The sequence below is a fragment of the Panthera onca genome, chromosome A2 (assembly GCF_046562875.1).
Source record: "Panthera onca isolate mPanOnc1 chromosome A2, mPanOnc1 haplotype 2, whole genome shotgun sequence".
NCBI lineage: Eukaryota > Metazoa > Chordata > Mammalia > Carnivora > Felidae > Panthera > Panthera onca.
In genome coordinates this window covers 84,163,960-84,181,713 of record NC_138340.1, presented here as the reverse complement: position 1 = coordinate 84,181,713, position 17,754 = coordinate 84,163,960, and positions in this window count along the sequence as shown.

Here is a 17,754-nt window from a genome sequence, read left to right as displayed (position 1 = left end):
CTGCTTTTTGTTTTATTTGTTAGTTCTATCAGTCTTCTGTTTTCTAATTCTTCACTCATGTTTGTCACTGTTAAATTCTTCTAACACCTTTCCTAACAATATTTACTGCCTCCTTCTATTGAATATTCAAGTCAATTATTTTTATATTCTTTGTTAGTAATGGAGACACTAGGCTAAGATATTTTCTTTTGAGCTCTTTTTAACTATATGCCATGAGTTCTGATATATAGTATATTCCTTATAGTTATTTTTGTTTATTATGCCATTTGTTTCTATTTTTAATTCCTAGCTTTAGTTCACTGTAACCATAAATTGATCTAATATTTTCTCACATTTTTGAAATTAGTTGAAATTTTATTTGTGACTTATGATGTGGTCGGTCTTTGTAAATGTGCCTGCACACTTGAAGAAAATGTAAATTATTATTGTCCAATGTATAAAAGTTGGTTTTATTATTTGATTCGATGTGGATGTCATTTTCATAATCATTCTTTTATTGTGATGATGGATATACTTGCTCTTAGGCCTGTTTTCAAATTTTTGTTAGAATGCTTCTTTTGTCTTCAACACTTTTATTACCAATATTTGCCTTTCCCTTTTCTGTTCTGTTTCTATACTTAAATTTATTCAATTATTATTCAATTCTTACCATATTTCCATTACCATGGTTTTCCCCTTTCTCTTTCTTTTGTTTTGACTGGAATTCCTTATCATTTATTATTGCCAAAAAGGGCTATATTTATGAATGCTGTATTTCCTGAATTGTTCTGTACTCAAAATTGCTAACATAAGTAGAAAGGCAGATGTAGGACATGCTTTGGTATTGGCTAAAGCACAATTTTTCCATTTATCATCTTTACCCTCGTGCCTGGAGATGCCTACAACTTCTCTGAGCTTCACATGTACATAAAATTATAATGTCGAGAGGAATATGAACAGCTCTCCTCTCTTTCAGCAGCAGCCTCTCAGGAGAAAGATAACATTCCCCCAATATCCCTATCACACTCTTTGCACGTCATTGAATCAAACTGTTGCATGCCCATGGCTGAACCAATTGGTTTTTCTAGGAGAAGAGCATGTGATAATTGCATAGAACAGATGTACTGAATATAGGTGATAACACTGACTTCTAGCAATATGGGAGCCACATGGGGAGGGATGGCTACTTAGAAATATAAGACACAATTTGGAAATAGGGAAGTGGATGCTGGTTAGGGAACCAGCAATACCTCCATGGTATTTTCTTTTTGATTATTACCCTGCTTTGAAGGTGAGCATTCATTCTGCACCAGCTATTAATTGAAGCTTAGAGATGGCCAGAAGACTGTGCAGAGTAAGAAGCCAGCTTACATTTAGATATGGTATTCTGGTCATTTTCTCACTACCTTTACTAGGTATTCTGTCCTTGGGACAGTGTCTTATTTTTCCTCTTAGAGTTCTGTGTCACCTTGCTTTGGGACGAGCAGGTACATGGTGGTCTGGTATGTGATGTGACTGTATGTGCTTGTATATTTTGTTTTAGTATTTATTCCCACCCATGTGACTGCAGAGTGGTTGCCACCCACACCTTGATCCTTTGCTCTGCCACGCTGACACTCCAACAGTTGAAAAGAGGCTATATCTTTCATTTTTTTTTTGTTCATCTTCACATTCTTTCATAGGCTACCATCTCGAATTTGGCTCAGGTACACTCCTAAGCTGCATGTCCTATATGTCCTATGACCTTGCACTGTAGAGTAAGTGACTGCTGGTTTGGTAATTCCGTTACATTCAAAGTATGGAATGGAACTATTATACTGCAATTTTCCAATTTTTTTCAGTGTGCATATTAGTTTCTAGGAAACTAGTATTTAATACTAAGTCCAATTTAAATGATGGGAGTATCTTAACTAAATGACGGTTCCCCTGCATTTCCTTTAATGGCAAGATAATGCTTCTACACTGCACTCAGCCATCTAAAATCATGCATTAGGAGCCTGACTATTGAATGAAGAATGGTACACATAGGTGACTAGGCTTCCAACCTCTTCTCACTTTACTTAAGATCCCCAAATTGCAGAAACATTATTAAGGACATTTTCTGTGAGACACATTATATTCATTTCCCCTAAATTAAAAAATCCTGTGAAAGCTCATAAAACTATATTTCATACTATAATGCCAATTTTTTAAATGTAAAAATTCAAGAATTTTTCCAGAAGTGAAATAAGCTAATTTGGAGAGTAAAATCTTTGTGAAAATAACTTTATGCAAAACTCCTTACATGAAATATTTTTAAATGATACATTATAAATATATGAAAAGAGTTGTGTACATAAGGAAAAATAATTTTATAATGCTTGGATTAATTTTCTTAAAGTATTATTTCACTTAAATGTTTAATTCTGCAATAGTTTTCAGGAATTTGAGGGGTTGAAGCAATGAACGAAGCAGGTCATCACAATGTTATTCTACTTAGAAGGTGCATCCATCTGACCTCCCATAATTTTTCTAGAGAGGCATATATGAAGCAAAGATGTATTATTGAGCATTAATTGTTAATTGGATGATTTGTATCAACATGCCATAAATGGCTAAAGAATAACTAATGGCTAGCTGAAAAACTCTGAATTTAAAAAATAAAGACCAAAGATTTTGGTAAATGCGAAATAAAAAAATATCACCAAAACCTCAAGGTGGCACTTTATTCTAGAATTTGGTGTAAGCTACATTTTACTACTTATTCAGACATGTTTCCAGTTATTAACTGAAGCTTTTCAAGGAACTTAGACTGCAGTGCTTTATCTATAAAGGCTAAATAATGATTAGTTTAATGCCTAGGGTATAAACAGCGAGGTACACTTCTAACTGCAGGATATCAACAAGTTACTCTCACCTTTCTAGATTTTTTAATTAATATTTTACTTGTAATTTTATGAAAAGAGCGTGAGTGTGTGCATATCTTCAGGCACATTGTTTTTTAAGGGAATATGAACAGAAACAGATTGTGTGCCATAGCCTATTATATAACCTTATAAGCTGAAAAGATTACAATCATAGTTTTTGTGATTTTTTTTGGTGTTTCATTACAGCAACTTTCCTTACAAATGAGATAAGACCTACATTTTAATTTTCTAAAAGAACTGCTAGATCTATGGATACAAAAGTGAACGCTCAAGTCTACTATTAGATTGATGATCACACTTTTCTGTAGTAGAGTTTTATAAAAACGGAATTTCTTTTAAAAATAAACTCTTTTTTATCCTAGAGAAGAAAAAGGAAAGTTTTTCAAAGGAAACCTGACCTAGACTCTGAATAACTTTTGTATAGTATTTCTTTCTGGATAGTAACAAAACACATTTCTCTATTTTTCCATCCTGTCTCTATACAGTCATCTCAGAACCTTATGTTTTATTTCATAACCACAGACCTACAGAACCCTAAGTGTTCCTGAACACTAAGCCACAATATTATGTTTTCATCCAAAACCCAAAGCCGGTCCCCTAACAATCTCCTTTGCTATCTCCCACATTCTCCCCTTCCAAATGCCTCCCTCAAGCTTCCCAAGATGGCACGGGCTGGCCTCACTTATAACCTTCTCTCCATTGCATGAAACTGTGTTAGGCATCTTCTCTCCTTTTCTATAATGTCTTGGAGATATGTTCCCTTGAATTCACCAACTGAACCCATTCTATGAACTGACCCTGGTAAGTTTTTTCTTTTACTACAAGAAATTGCTACTTATATTAATAACCAACATACATAGAATGCCCTCCCCCGACAATTTCTCATTTATGCTTGGTGAGTCCCTATTCATCCTGCAAAATCCAGCTCAAATATTACCTCCTGGACTTGGCAACCAAAGATATTGGTAGTTATTTTTCCATATGGTTGTAACATTTGTTCACTATTCACCATGTTTCTTATAAATTTATAAAGTTTTTTTTCACATTTCAATTTTATTTATTTTACTTACATAACTCATGCAGGTTCACCTTTTAAAAATCAAACACTGCTCAAAAAATTCGTTCATAGTTATCTCCTCGCTGATGCTGTTTTATAGAGTAAGTCCCATGTATAGGGACTATCTCATTAGAAAACAATTTCTTACCAACACAGACAGAAACAAAACAAACTCTACAGAGTCCTCTCATTAAGGTACTTAAAGAATTTTATTCAGTATGTTGTGATATAGTGATATAAATGAATAATCTTCTATATTTATATTCTGTAAGTACTTTATACTATGTCTAACAGATAATAGTTACACAATACGTGTGAAATATTATTCTATATCACAGGTTTTTTTAAGGTTTAACACAGTTGGTATTTTAAAGCTTGAGAAAAAAACCAAACTATACTATGTTTAATGAGCTAGTTTCCGTGTGGGGTTAATTATCTGGATAGAAGCATTTAGCATTATTATTATTATTATTATTATTGTGGCCTTAGAAGATAATATGACATGCTAGGAAGCTGAAGATACTATTGTCTGGAGGTAAATATCATTGAATAACCTCAAGTGTTTAGAAAAACTCAGTTGGATTTTGTAAATAATATTTCAGTAGTCACCATTTGGGCACTGTTTTAAGACCTATTATGTCTAAAAAATATGAATAGACATTTAGTTTCAACAAGAAATAAACTTAGAGAAAAACAAGATCTTTGTGCAAAATTTATTTTGTCATTTTAAAGCTGCCAAGAGGAAGGCAAAATGATTTGTCTCCTCTAAACAATGCCAATTACTGCTTTGCAAACAGAAATGGCAAAATACTCAGGAAACAATTGGGGCTGGATTAATTGCTGGACAACTGCCATCCCTGCTTTATAATCTTTATTCTTTCAGCCATTGTGACTGAATGCTTATTCCTCAAATAGTTTCTGATCACCCATCCCTGTAAAAGTGCAATAGGTTACTGAGTTTCAAAGCTTTCATTTCTATGACTTTGTTAGGAGTTAGTCTGGCATGAATTTTCACAGAACATTTAGGAATATTTTAACAGGAATGCTCACTAGAATTGATGAGATCATTATTAAATTTCAAACAAACATGCACCTAAGTGGACAACGCGGGATGTGTGGAAATAGATTAAGATGCAGAGATCAGAAGCTGGGCTTTTTAGTGTAGGCTTCACTGAAAAATGCTGGTACCCAATCAGTATCCATTTATTTGTCTTCCCAAAGAGTTTGATCTCCCATCCACATGACTCTTCTGGTTCAGAAGCACTGTCCCCATCCTGGACTCTCAGAATGGGCTTGATTGGTTTAAGGGCAAGCACCAAGCATCCTTATATCCATTTGAGGACATGTGATCCAATTTGGCTTAAGGAAATACAAGAAGTAGTTGAGGGAGGCTTCTGAGAAAGGATTTTCTTTCTCTTAAATGAGAAATGCCAGAAGAGGAAACATCTTTCGTTTTCTCTGCACATCGTGTACACACTTGAGGCTCTGAACTCAGCAATTTAAGAATGAATTTGTGCCTACATATATGAGAGCAGAGAGTTCCTTACTGATCATGCCACTTTGAAACAGATTTTCCTGATGCTTTAGAGGAACAGGGATTTCCTTTGAATGTAAGCACGTTTTTACCTCATATTTAATTTCTCTTATGAAAAACATTTCAGAGGCATATGGGGATTATAACTCTTCATTCAGATCCTCAAATTATACTTTTGTTTTAGCAAATAACTATAATTTTCCTCACACAAGACCTTTCAGATAATATTGTACTTCTTTGTATATTGATTTCATCAGACAATTAAAAATTGATTTGTTATGTGATGGTAGTATTTATATTGTGTTATCTTTTTTCTATCTCATGGCCAATGATATCCATATGTAGGAATTATGATGACCCAGGGAATGGTATACACACATAATCTTGAAATAATTGGATGTTCTCCTCTTTAATACAATATTCCTGATATTTGCACCTAAAAACTTCGGAAAGCCTGGGTTTGATACTGTTCAGTGCAAATTTAGGTTTCCCACAAGTCCAGAAACTAGTTGAATGCAGAAAAAAATTTCATTTCATTAAGTATTTGAGTGAGTTATCTACTATAGGCTAGACATGGTCTTAAAACTGAAAAAAGGGATATGAAGAAGAGAGAAATATTCTTAGCCATTAAGAATAATATGTTCTAATTTATGTAAGCATATATATATATAAGCATATATAATATATGTTTATATTATATAATATAATATATATAATATATAATATATAATATAATATATAAGCATATAATAATATGTTCTAATTTATGTAAGCATATATATATATATATATATATGCTTGTGTGTGTGTGTGTGTGTGCGTGCGTGTATTGAAATAAGTAATGAATGTACAGATTAACCCAACAAACCCAGATTCTAGTAAGTGCTATGAAAAACAAAATAAAAGGGGTGGTGGGATAGACAAATGAATGGAGGAGGAAAGCTTGATATGGAATAGTCAGGAAGGCTCCTCTGAGGGAGAGGGAGCACCTATGTGAATAGCCAAGGGAAGAGGAAGTTTCTGCAGAGACAAGAAAGTAAAATGAACCACGAAATGGGTAAGAGCTTGGCATTGTCAAGGAACAACAGATTTTGAAAAGGGACATGGTATGCAAAGGATCAGACATTTGGTTATAGCTGCAATAATAAGCCATTTGGAGGTGTAAAGGGGAAGAAAATGAGATTTATATATTTTTAAGATAGTTAATCTTGCTATTTTGTGGAGAAGGGATGGAGGAAGCAAGAGAAGATACAGAAGAGCCACTGTGGAGGCTGTCACAAAGTCCAAATACAGGATGATGATTTAGACCTTTATGTTGGACCTGGTGCAACCACTCTGGAAAACAGTATGGAGGAGCCTCAAAAAGTTAAAAATAGAGCCACCCTACAACCCAGCAACTCTACTACCAAATATTTACACAAAGGATACAAGAATACTGATTTGAATGGACACATGCACCCAGATGTTTATAGCAGCATTATCTACAATAGCCAAACTATGGAAAGAGCCCAAATGTCCATTGACTGATGAGTGGATAAAGAAGATGTGGTGTATAATAGATAGATAGACAGATAGATAGATAGATAGAGATAGATATATGCAATATATATATATATGTATATATACAATGAAATATATATTATTTATCCATTAAAAAGAATAAAATCTTGCCATTTGCAATGACATGCCACTTAGCTAGTGTGTTATGCTAAGTGAAGTAAGTCCATCAAAGACAAATACCATATGATTTCACTTACATGTAGAATTTAAGAAACAACAGATAAACATAGAAGGGGGAAAAAAGAGAGAGAAAGGCAAACCATAAAACAGACTCTTAACTATAGAGAACACATTGAGGGTTGCTGGAGGGGAGGTGGTCAAGGGAATGGGCTAAATGGGTGATGGGCATTAAGGAGGGCACTTGTTATGATGCACACTGGGTGTTATATGTAAGTGATGAATCACTAAATTCTACTCCTGAAACTAATATTACACTATATGTTAACTAACTAGAATTTAAATAAAAACTTGAGGGGCGCCTCAATGGCTCAGTCCATTGAGTGTTTGACTCTTGATTTTGGCTCAGTTTATGATCTCGTGGTTGGTGAGATGGAGCCCCATGTCTGCACTGTGAGCACAGAGCTAGCTAGTAAACAAACTAAAAAAATTAATAAGTAAAAACTTAAAACCTAAGAAAAAGAGATTTGTATGTTAGCATAAGAGAAAGATAGTAGTGATGGAACTAAGATATACTTTGGAATTAAAACTTTAGGACTTGCTGATCAACTGAATTGGAGTAGAAAAGAAAGGAAAAAATTAAGTTTGGGGATGAGAAGGGTACATAAAAATAACATTTGCTATATTTAAGGTATCTAGCTTTAGAAAAACTAAAAAAAGAAAGAGGTGGAATTTTTGCTGAGGTGATGTTACATTTAGATATCAACTAAGGGAGTATTGATATCTTCATGATATTGAGTTCTCTTTAGGAACAAGCTGAACAAGCTTGCAGCTTGTTCAAGTCTACCTTTAGACTTTTCAGAAACGTTTCAACTTATCCTCATTTACATTTTTATATTTTGTTACATTTCATCAAAAGTATTTTTTTAATCTGTCTGAAATAGGTTCTCCTTTCTCATCATATCTTAATTTTCAATCATATTTCACTAGCTTAGTAAATAATTTTATTGTTTTTATAATACAGTAAAACCTTGGTTTTTGACCATAATTCATTCCAGAAACATGCTTGTAATCCAAAACATTCGAATATCAAAGCGAATTTCAAGAACCATTGTCTCAGTTGTGATCATGTGGCATTAGTGTAATGTACTACTTGTATTGCAAGACATCTCTTGTTTATCAAGTAAAAATTTATTAGAAATGTTTGCTCATCTTGTGGAACACTTGCAGAATAAGTTACTCGTGATCCAAGGTTTTACTGTATTTTTTTGGGAGGTTTTGCAGGCATGATCAAATCATCTGCAAACATTTTTACTTCTTCCTTTCATATTATGTCTCTACTCAGTACGTTTAATTTTAGCAATTGATAACCTAATGCTATTAATATTATTAACAGTGTTTGTGTCTTGTTTCTGATGTGGACTGCCTTCAAGACTGCCTCCATTGTTTCACTGTTATGTAAGAAGTTGACTGGCAGACTGAGAAATAATTATTTTATCATGTTCATTGTATATGTACCAATGTTTAATTTATTGACAGTTTTTCATCAAGAATAAAGAATCATTTTTAATGTTTTTATTTTTTTTAGAATAAAGAATCATTTTTATTTGTCACATGCATTTTCAGCATTTCTGGAGATACTTTCAGGATATTCTTAATATTTTATGATGTTAATATTTGATGCAGATACTTGATCTGCTAATATGAGTAATTACATTAGTGAACAATACAGTACTGAAGGGTGCTTACACCCCTATTTTAATGTTATGTATTATTATGTTTTGAATATTTAGAATTTTTTTCACATCAGCTTTCACAGGTGAGAATGATTTTGATTTCTTTGTGCAATTTTTATCAGGTTTTGGTATTTACAAATAATTCAGAAATTTTCCTTTTTGTTGTTTTGTTTTGTTTCGTTGCTGTGGTTTGGAACAATTGACAACAGTATTGGGATTATCTGGTCTTTAAAAATTGGGGAATTCCATTATGAGTCCATCATAATCTATTGTTTCTTGTGCAAATAGATCTTTGATAATTTTTTAAATGAAAATTGGTTTCTTCTATCACTAGTGAGGTCAGTTTAAGTAAGTTATTTTTTCCTAGAAAATTACCTATGTCATGTAAATTTAAACATTTATTCATGAGATTCCCTACTAGTCTCTCAGGATTAAAAATAATTGAATTGGTGTTATTTTCTTTTGTCATCTCTGTTTCATTATTTTAGGTACATATGTTCCTTACTTCCTTCATTTTCCTAATATGGTGGTATAGTAAAATGTCTCCTTTTGTTATTTTTTTAAAATTAGATTATTTATGACTTTGCTCGTTATTTCTTTGCTTTCTTTTGGTTTCCCTCCCCTACCTCCTGACATTTGGATTGAATATTTATTATTTTCATTCTTTTGCTTTTAGTCATATTAATTTTTAATATGAATTTTTCTGTGCATTATTTTATATAAATTCCATAATTTCTGATATGTATTATTTTACTTATTGTGTTCTATTTTAATTTGTACTTTACATTATTCCATTAGTTATTTTATCAAGGCCAGTTCATCTCCATGTAAAAGATTCTAATTTCATTTTAATTTTGGTGTCATATTATGATTCTATTGCATTGTAGTCAGAAAATGTTTGCTTTTCAACTTCTTGTAATTTGTTGAGGTATTCTTGTTTTAAGTTTATTTATTTTGAGAGAGACAGAGTGTGGGAGGGACAGAGAGAGAGGGAGAGAGAGAATCCCAAGGAGGGTCCACACTGTCAGCACACAGCCCAATGCAGGGCTCAGACTCATGAATCATGAGATCATGACCTGAGCCAAAACCAAGAGTTGGACACTTAACCGACTGAGCCACTCACACACCCTACCGGGGTATCCTTTATGGCCTGAATAATTTTTAATTTTCAAGATTGTTTCATGTACAATTGATGAGAAATTATATTCTTTATTATTAGGATATATAACAAATTATATACAAATAAATGTGAACTATAGATCCTCACATAATACTTTTGTTCTCAACCTATCTTGGACTAAGATAGTTTTACCGTATTAAAATATTTTTTAGTACGTTTTTAATACATCTTCTGTAGAACTTTGTGAAAATTGTTGGTATGTTATATGCCATTTAGAGATTCATAACGCTTTTATCTTTACTGTGATGATATAACTGTAACATAGAGCTCTTTTCCTCATTTAATATTTTTTAGGCTGAATTATACTAGGTCAGATATCAAGTTGCTATCCCTGCTTTCTTGTTTTTCCTGTTATTCTTGTTTCCATTCTTTAATTTTTGTGTCAGAAAACATGTTTTCAGGTGGTACTTTTGCATATGATATAAAGTTTAATTTTGCTGTCAGTGTATCTGAAATTGTATTTTTAGGTAGGTGAGTTAAGCCTATAAACATTTAGCAATTAGAAATTCACTACGTCATCCGCATTTTTAAATTTTTGTCTTTCAGTATTAGAAAAACTTGTTATTTTGGTTCTAATGTTTACCTTTATGTGAATATCTCTGCCTCCATTTTCCTTAGGAATATATGGGGCCTTTTATGAACAAATATAATATCATGTGGTAGCTTTTCCTTCTCTTTCTTTCTCTGTCTTCCACCATTTCCACCATTTAATTTTGGTCAATCATATTATCTTTCTTAATGTTTATATCCTTATTCTTAAATGTACTTGTAATGGATAATTTTATGTGTCACTTTGGATCACAGGGTTCCAGATATTTGACTAAACATCATTTCTGGGTGTGTCTGTGAGGACATTTCTAAACGAAATCATCATTTTAATCAGTGGACTTAGGTGGTTTGCCATCCCTAAAGTAGCTGGGCATCATCTAAACCATTGAGGGCCCGGACAGAACAAAAAATTGGAAGAAAGAAGAATTTGGCTCTTCCTACCTGATTGGTGAGCTGGGATCTCAATCTTCTCCTGCCCTCAGTGCTCCAGTTCTCAGGCCTTCAGAACCAGACTGGAATCTACATCATCAGCCATGCTGTTTCTCAGGCCTTTGGACTCAGAGATTGCACAGGCTTTCCTGGGCCGCTGACTTGCCATTGGCAAATCACGAGACTTCTTAGTCTCTGTAATTGTGTCAGCCAATTCCTTACAATAAATTTCTATGTACATCCTGTTGGTTCTTCTTCTCTAGAGAATTTTGACTGATACAACACTTAAGCTTCTTGTACTCAAATGTTTTCCTTTGGCTCCCAACCACCACCTATAAAGCAATGACTTACAATACTCTTTTTTCTTTTTCTCTCCCTCTTTCCTTTTTAAAATATACAATATATGCAAACTATTTACTCTCAGCCCCCACCTTTGTTTTAGTGTTACAAGTATAATTTTACAAATTCAATACTCAAAACTAAAATTTAATACAGAATGTCTTCAATCAGCTCCTAGATTGCTCCAGCAGTCTAGAAGATTGCTCAGGAAGGCCTCATATACTTGAATTCTTGCACGTTTAACAGTGTTTTCTTGTAATCTTGATATTTGAAAGAAAACTTGCCTGGACACAAAATTATTGGCTCACATTTTCTTCCCCCATGTATCTGGTAGATACTGCGTCATTATATTCTTGCCCCTAAGTTTCCTCTGAAGGAGTCTGATGTCAATATGATTTTTTTTTTCAGTGCATTGATCTGTGTTTGATTAGAGACTTATAGTTTTTTTTCTGCTATCTTTAAAATCTCATGATCTTGGTAAGCTAAGTGTTAATGTTTAGCATCCCAAGCCAACTTTCTCAGGTACACTGTGCACAGTTTCTATATACAAATTCAGGTATTTAAAAAAAATTTTTTTTACATTTATTTATTTTTGAGAGACAGAGACAGAGCACAGGTGGGGTAGGGGAAGAGAGAGGAGGAGATATAGAATCCAAAGCAGGCTCCAGGCTCTGAGCTGTCAGCACACAGCCCAATGCAGGGCTCAAACTCACAAAACGTGAGATCATGACCTGAGCCAAAGTCATACACTTAACTGACTGAGCCACCCAGGTGCCCCCAGATTCAAGTATTTTAAAAATGAAGATTTCCTGTATTCTGATTAAAATATATCAGTTTTGTTTTTGTTGTTGGTGTTATGTTTTGCTCTTTTTTTCTTTTGGTATTCCTGCTATGTGTACACTGTATTCCCTTTGCTGTTTATGTGCCTTCAATCTTCTTTCTCTTTCCGCCTTCTATATTTTTCTCCCCAACTCTATTATTTATTTTTTTCTCATTTATATCCTTCCTATGTTATTTCCTGTCCTTTAAGTAGTTTATATTTTCTTTTGGGGACCTTGAAATTTAATCTTAATTTATAAATTAATTTTGAATTATCTCCAAGTTTTATCATTTCACATTTAACATCATCTATTATCTATTTCTCATTACTGATCTCTTTTTAAAGTTTGTGACCACTATCTTTTAGTGTTCTTTCACATCTACAATTTCTTTATTCCATTTTTAATTCTGGGAGAAATCCTACTTCTAGGAATGTTTGCTTTTGTTGATTTATGGAACTGTTTTAATTCTTATTTTAGCTTTTTGTTTTATAGGATGAATGCCGTGATTTTATCTTTTTTTGCATGTCTTATTTTTCTGGAGTAGTGACTAGGAGGATATTCATTTTCTGTGAGGCACACTAGGAAGGTTGCTCTTTCATATTCTCACATCAAGGACTCTGCTTTTGTTGCAATAAGGAATGGCAGTTTTAATATATTTAATCATTATCCAGTGGTGGGGTAGTTTGCATTTTTATATTCTATTTTGTTATTGTAGGATACTTGTCATCAACTGCTTCTTTTCCTCTCTTTAAAACCAGCTGATGACTCCAAATGAAATCACTGCTGCAGAAATCACACACCATCAGATAATTAAAAGACCTAATGAACCTCCACAGGGTACAGTTACGTAAAACTTTTATAAAGGGAAAGGACACATTCAGCAGGAGAGAGAAAATGTAGACATTCATGGATAGGCCAAAATGTACAGGTGCAGACCTCCAGGGTCCTACCTCAGTCACACAGGATGTGCTTCATGTTTCGTTTGTGAACCACTGAGATACGTCCAAGATACCTCTGTTTTATCTAAACCAAGGAGCAAATTTACTGTAGAGTCTTTTATACCCTGCTGGTCACATAGCTAAAATGAGGCTTTATAATTCATTAAGCCAGATGTAACTATCAATCTATATGCTTTCACTAACCAATGTCGATAACAAGCTAGCACAGCATGTCTCCAGTAGAATTTGACTTTACACACCACATTATAAATCAAGAGCTAGTCTATTTCATCTTTTCTTTGGCCAAAGGTTACTCCTAGATTTCCAGGTTTCCCTGGAGATAAGCTTACAGATACCCAGGCAAGCTGCAAGGCATCCCTTTGAGGGAGTTTAACAACTCTCTTCCTGAATACTTTCCTAAAATTGTCTTTTTAAGCCTCTTCTTTTTGTTCCTGTTGCCTGTGCTATGATGTTAGAAGCCTGAGAACTGCTCTCTGTAGTCTCCACTCAGGGTGAGGTTCTCTGTTTCTGAAGATGAAACCTTGGTAACATTTCCTGGATTTCACCACTACTGCCCACTACCCACACTTCTGATTAGCTCCCAGCCGACTCACATAAAACTGTGGACTCTGGTACCAACTCTGGTCTCCGTTGCATATTTCCTCATAAATTTGAATTTGTAATATTCCTTATTCTCTGGTTATGCTGTAAATATAAATTATTGGTGTTTTAATTTAACTTCTCTTAATGGTTGTGGTATTTTGGAAAAGGTGTGGAATGATTGGGATCTATACAGATTCCGTTATTATAAAGTAGCTTGGAACTAGCTGTAGTAATTTTTTAGTACCTTCAGGAGTTAATGCTACTTCAGTGAAAATAAACATGTCATGTTTTGCCACATTTTTTTCCTATAGCCATGGATATGCCAATCTTCTCTCTTCTGCTTTTCACTACTTTTTTCAATTTCAGAAAATTTCAAAATTTAAACTACTTCCCTAAATATTTTTTCTTTCATTATCTAACATAGTTTTCCTAAAATGTCCTCCCAGATTCTGGTTGGGTGATTTCCATCGGAATGTGTATGGATTCATTACATTGTGTCCCAATCAAAAGCATTCACTAATTGAACATATGATGACATCCTCACCTCCTTTAAGTAATATCCATTCAGAAATTACCTCCCATCTTGAGAAAGAAGAACAAGGCTAGAAGTATCACAATCCCAGATTTAAAATTATACTACAAGGATATAGTAATCAAAAAGTAGGTAGTGGCACAAAAACAGACACATAGATCAAGGGAACAGAATATATAGCCCAGAAATAAACCCACACTTAGATGGCCAGTTAATTTTTGATAAAGGAAGCAAAAATATACAATGGGATAAAGAGAATCTCTTCAACAAATAGTGCTGGGAAAGCTGGACAGCCACATACAAAAACTAGACCACTTTCTTATACCATACACAAAAATAAATTCAAGATGGATTAAAGACCTGACCATGAGACCTGAAACCATAAATGTAGGCAGCAATCTCTTTGACATCGGCCTTAGCAACATTTTTCTAGATATGTGTCCTCAGGCAAGGGAAACAAAAGCAAAAATAAACTACGAGGACAATATCAAAATAAGGTTTTTCACAGTGAAGGAAACCATCAACAAACAAAATGGCAACCTAGTGAATGAGAGAAGACATTTGCAAATGATATATCTGATAAGGGGTGAATATCCAATATACATAAAGAACTAATACAACTCCACGCCAAAATACCCAGAAATTATTTGATTAAAAAGTAAGTAGAGGAGGGGCACCAGGGTGGCTCAGTCAGTTAAACTTCCGACTTTCGCTCAAGTCATGATCTCACAGTTTGTGAGTTTGAGCCCCGTGTCTGGGCTCTGGGTTAACAGCTCAGAGCCTGGAGTCTGCTTCAGATTCTGTGTCTTTCTCTCTCTCTGTCCCTCCCTCCACCCTCAAAAATAAATAAACATTAAAAATTTTTTTTAAATAATGGCTAGAATCAAAAAGACAACAAATAACAGGTCTTGGTGAGGATGTAGAGAAGAAAGAACCCTCATAGACTGTTGGTAGGAATGTAAATTGGTGCAGCCACTGTGCAAAAGTGTATGGAGGGTCCTCAAAAACTTAAAAATAGAAATATCATATATTCTAGTAATCCCACTACTGGGTATTTACCCAAATAAAACAAAAAGACTAATTCAAAAAAGATAAATGCAACCCTATGTTTATTGTAACACTATTTATGACGGCCAAGATATAAAAGCAACATATCTACATCCATTGGTAGAAAAATGGAAAAGGAAAATGTGATATACACATACATATGAATATTACACAGTCATAAAAAAAGGATAAGATATTACCATTTGTGACAACATGAATGGACCTAGAGAGTATTATGCTAAGTGAAATAAGACAGAGAAAGACAAATACCATACGATTTCATTTACATGTGTAATCTAAAAACTAAAGAAAACAAACAATCAATCCAAAAACACTCTTAAATACAGATAACAAACTGGAATGCCAGAGATGGAGTGGATGGGGATGGGTGAATTTGATAAAAGGGATTAAGAGGTATAAATTTCCAGTTAGAAAATCAATAAGCCATGGAAATAGAAAGTACAGTATAGAGACTATAGTGAACAATATTTTACTAAAGTATGGTAACAGATGGTGACTACACTTAATGTGGTGAACACTGAGTAATATATAGAATTGCTGAATCAACAAGTTGTACACCTGAAACTACTACACAATTGTATGTTAATTATACTTCAATAAAAAGAGAAGAAATTACCTTCCATCAGACCAAGATTTAATCCAAGCCTGTTCTAAACGTAAGGCTGCTTCCTAGCACTTCCCAGAATTGCTTCTATATCCTTCTTGCACCTTCTTTTAGAAACCTAACACTGTAAATACCCTGGTTTCATCCCCTCAGTATACTTCCCATACTTACCTCATTTCAAACAACAGCTCTGTCAATTTGAAACTTAATAAATGATGTATAAATAGTCTATGTCTATTATTGAAGACTTTGTTTCTAAAATATGTTCATATTTTATGAAACTGCTTAGTTATCTATCCTAATTATCCATGGGAGTTTTCCCAGTACCTCTCTGGCACTCCAAAAGTTGTCTTCATTGGCTTCTTGTATTCAAATTGCCTCTGAAGGCAAATTTGGACTCTTGAGGTCTTCCCACAAATGGTGGTCCATTCACCTGCCATGATACATGCCTTTTTCCTAGATCCATCCTTAACAATAATTAGGAATGTTCATATATCTTCTCTATGTCTAGGCTGGCCAACTAGATAGAAATTTTATCCTAAGCAAACTCCCATCCTTGAACATGTGTTCCATTATAATCATTGTTATTTCTCTTACTACTCTTATATGCATTATAAGAAAAAGAAATACTGCTTTTAAACCAATCTTGTGTGTCCTTGAGAAATGCTAATTTCTAGAAGCAAAATACAGGAATATGCTTTAAAATTTTTCTGCTTAGCATTGTAATTAATGCCATATTTTTTCTATACCTCCGTTCAAGATTACTTGTCCAATAAGGACCAAAAATGTGTCAGTCTTGTGTTTGAACCAGTCTCTCTATGAAATCCACAAGTATCATAATTTTGTCGATTTAATTTGTGATCATATAGCAAGAAATGTGGATGTGTCACAGTGGGGATTTTAAGACAACCCTGATAATTTAAGAGTAAATCAAGTCATATTCACCCTTTGGCCTTGGATACAACTTAAATCAAAAGAGAGAGAGAAATACTTTTGGCAATACATACTAATTGTGCAGCTTTTGAAAATGAAAAGGTAATGTAGAAATGACTTCACTGGGCTAATATTCCCCAGCCTGCTGTTTTATCCAAGACACACAGTAATGAGAGCAATGTTCCTTTGCATGAGCAAATGATAGAAAGAGCCTAAGTAATTAAATGCTGTCTAAAGTGAGAAATGCTATGGATCCTGACTTCTCAATGTGGGGGTCTAAATTCCTTTGATAGGTCTTCTTCCAAGGTACCTAAGAGAGCCCCTCCTAACTTCAGGGTCTGTTAAATACTAGAAGTTTCAGAAAAACTGAAGCCTTCATAGATTTCTAACATCAATCTTTTGCTTATTACACAGAATGTAAGGGATTTTTGTCACAGCCATTTCTGCAACACCAAGAACAGTGATTGGCATATATCAGAGGCTTGGGGAATGAATAAATTCAAGGGAGGAACCACTGATTGTCTTTCCAAAATAAGAATCATTGTGTCACGTTATGAGTTTTTTAATTTTAACTGAAAAAAATTACTTAATATTGTGATTGAGATTAGCCTCATGAGGGGTGCCTGGGTGGCTCAGTCAGTTAAGCATCTGACTCTTGACCGGCTCAGGTCATGGTCTCACAGTTCATGATCTCACAGTTCTGAGCCTCACATCGTGTGGAGCCTGCATGGGATTCTCTTTCTCCTCTCTCTCTCTCTCTCAAAATAAATAAATAAAGTTAAAAAAAAGAAATCAGGGGCGCCTGGGTGGCGCAGTCGGTTGAGCGTCCGACTTCAGCCAGGTCACGATCTCGCGGTCCGTGAGTTCGA